Source organism: Pteropus vampyrus, unplaced genomic scaffold (genome assembly GCF_000151845.1).
Source record: "Pteropus vampyrus isolate Shadow unplaced genomic scaffold, Pvam_2.0 Scaffold281, whole genome shotgun sequence".
Taxonomy (NCBI): domain Eukaryota; kingdom Metazoa; phylum Chordata; class Mammalia; order Chiroptera; family Pteropodidae; genus Pteropus; species Pteropus vampyrus.
Genome location: NW_011889062.1, coordinates 241,397 through 244,749, shown reverse-complemented (window position 1 = coordinate 244,749; position 3,353 = coordinate 241,397).

Below are 3,353 nucleotides of genomic sequence, written 5' to 3'. Positions count from 1 at the left end.
GATTCATATTTAATTCTTTTAAATATAAATATATGAGTTTATTTCTTTGTTTACTTTCATTAGCATTTCCTTCACACATAGGGAAAAGTCAAATGGAATATTACATCCCTTAATTCTCTACCATTTAATATCAAGATCATTTTTAATTAAAAGAAGGTTATCAAAGGAAAGAAAAAGATTGTGTCAGAATGGTCAGAAGTATATTAAAAGCTTTAGAGAATACTGAAAGGACTTTTAATTTGGGGGTTTGGTCAATCAAGTCAGTTTTATAAGATAACTTGTCCCCAAGAGATAATAAATGATCTTGATATTTACTCCTAGAGTAATGTAGATGGTATTATAGAGGTTGAATGCATTTATAGGGTACTCAAACTCACGACTGTGGATCTAACAAAAAAAGTTTTATCCTATATATTGACCTGCAGGATCCAGATAAGTTTAAAGCATATATCAATGTGACTGAAATCTCAATATCTAAACACAAAATCTAAGTGACAGTTACAAATTTGTCAAGAATCAGACTTCTCCAAGAAAGCACAATCCTGATGTGATTTTAATTAGGCAAGTTTCATTTTACTTTTTTTCTCTTGATTAAATGTCTATAATGGATTAAAATGAAATTAAACAAAATCATCTTTACTATTTAACATCATGATAAAATACTTCATGAACACTCTCAAACCAAACATGCAATCATATATAACAAATGTAGACAATTGGCTTTTAGTTCAAATCTGTGTTATTTTCTTCCAACAAAATGAAATTAATGCTGAAGTTACAAAGTATCTTTAAAAATTTTTATAATATGATTATTGCCATGAATCCTAGAATAAATCTTACTATCTAATGAGGATTAATCACTTGAAAAGTTGATTTCAGGCAGAAAAGACACAAAATTATAATCAGTTATGTTGGTTAAAATATTATTTTGCAAATAATACCTGTGTAGTGATATTTAGAAATAATTTGTGTTATTCATGGAAAGTGGTAAGGAGAGGAGGAGGGAAAGAGGAATAAATTGAAATACAGGCATAATTTTAGAACATACGTACACATAGGGTGACCTGTCTTTCTCTAAAACTAACCTCTGAAACATAGCCACACATACAAACACATACACATACAGAAGTTATATGATAAACTATATTTGTTTTGTGAATCTATTTTGGATGGACAGATATAGATATCTACATATGTTATGAACGCCATCCAAGTATAAATGAAAGTAGGCATGGATTGAGGACATCTATGTCTAGCCTGACATAATATTTCTGGATCCATATTTTTCATTTTGAAGCCCTCATGTCCACGTTAAAAAAAAATAACGTCTTTTTGAAAAAGGTCTGTCAGCTTTAGTGAAGGATAATACAACATGCAATGATTAGCCCCAAATATTGGTAATCATGTGGGAAAATATTGAGTTTAAAAGTGGAAGTAATTTTTCTTTCATAAAAGGAAGAACATGTCTTCCAAGGGTTGGAGGAGGGTTTCAAGTAAATTCTGTGTTTGTGTCTGTTCCTACATGCAAGGTAGTACATATTATAAATGGATTTTTCTTTCTTTTTTTATTGTTTATTGAGATAACATTGGTTAATACAATAATATAATTTTCAGGTGTACATTATAATTTGACATCTGTATATTCTATTGTGTGATTACTACTCAAAGTCCAGTTTCCTTCGGGTACCATATATTTGATCCCCTTTACCCACTTCACTCTCCCCCTATCTCCCTATATTTGACCCCTTTTATCTCGTCTACCTCCCCCCTCCTTTCCCACCTCCTACCCTTTGGTAACCACTGGTCTATGGTCCATGTCCATGAGTTTCTGTTTGTCTGTCGTGTTCACTTGTTGCTTTTTGGTTTATATCCCACATATAAGTGATATCATGCGATTTTCAACTTTTTCTGTGTGGCTTATTTCACTTAGCATGATTATCTCAAGGTTCATCCATGTTGTCACAAATGGCAGTATTTCATCTTTTCTTATGGCTGAGTAATATTCCATTGTATCTATGTACCACAGCTTCTTTAGCCAATCATCTATCATAGGACACTTGAGTTGCTTCCATGTCCTGGCCACTGTGAATAATGCTGCTATGAACATCGGTGTGCAAATATCTTTTCGGATATGAGTTTTCAAGTCTTTGGGGTGAATACCCAGTAGAGGGATTGGTGGATCATATGGTAGGTCAATTCTCAGTTTTTCAAGGAACCACCATACTGTTTTCCATAGTGGCTGTACCAATTTCCAGTCCCACCAGCAGTGGGACTTTTTCTCCGCATCCTCTCCAACATTTGTTATTACTTGTCCTATTGATTATAGCTATTCTAACAGATGTGAGATGGTATCTCGTTGTGGTTTTGATTTGCATTTCCCTAATAGCTAGCGATGTTGAGCATCTTTTCATGTATTTGTTGGCCCAAAGTGTCTGTTCAGGTCCTCTGCCCATTTTTTTGATTGGATCATTTGTGTTTTTTTGTTGTTACTCTAAAACTTCATATTCAATACATTAAAGTATTGTTTCATTATCAAGCATGATAAAAATATCAAATATCTAGAATATCTGCAGGTTTCAAATCAGAATGACATTGAATATACATAAAGGCAACTTTTTCAGGGTGCCTAAATTTGTGCTAATATAAATGTCAAGGGAATTAGCAAGATAATGCACAGATTGTACATGCAAAAATTATAACAAAAAGAGCAATTCTGACATTAGTAAATGTTTTAAAATTAGGTATTTTTTCAGTGTAATTTAAAAATATAGAGGAACCCATGTGCCACTTTAATCTAAGAAAATTTTCTACAATATCTACATGCAAATGTCATTCTTGGAGAAAAAATAAATTTTTGTGACTAGTAGTAATATATTTAACATAGATTTAATCTCATCAAATTGTACACTGATCTCTTAAAAGTCTAGATAATTTGTCACAACCTATGTGTAGATAGCTCTCAAGGAAAGATTTCTCAATATATAATAAATCTCCTTGGATTCATATAGCACTGGTTTGAAACTTAAGAAAATTTGATATGGTGGCAAATTGAAGATTGTTTTTCCTATATATTAAATGTATCTAATAAATGACAAGAAAAAAACGAACAAACGAGCAAAAGACGAACACGTGAAAGTTTGATTCTTAGAATTAGTTTGTCCCTTACTTAATCTAATCTTCTCCCAGTAAGAGAATTTTCTTTACAATGTCTTTGAAATCTTTACTTTTGTCTTCTTTCTTACTGGTTTGTCTTCCTTAAAAGCATTGCTTATACAAAATCTCTAAAATCCTTATTTTGGCAATGCTTCTCTTTCAGTAGGTCCTTTAAAATATTACAACAGGAAAGGGGTGGA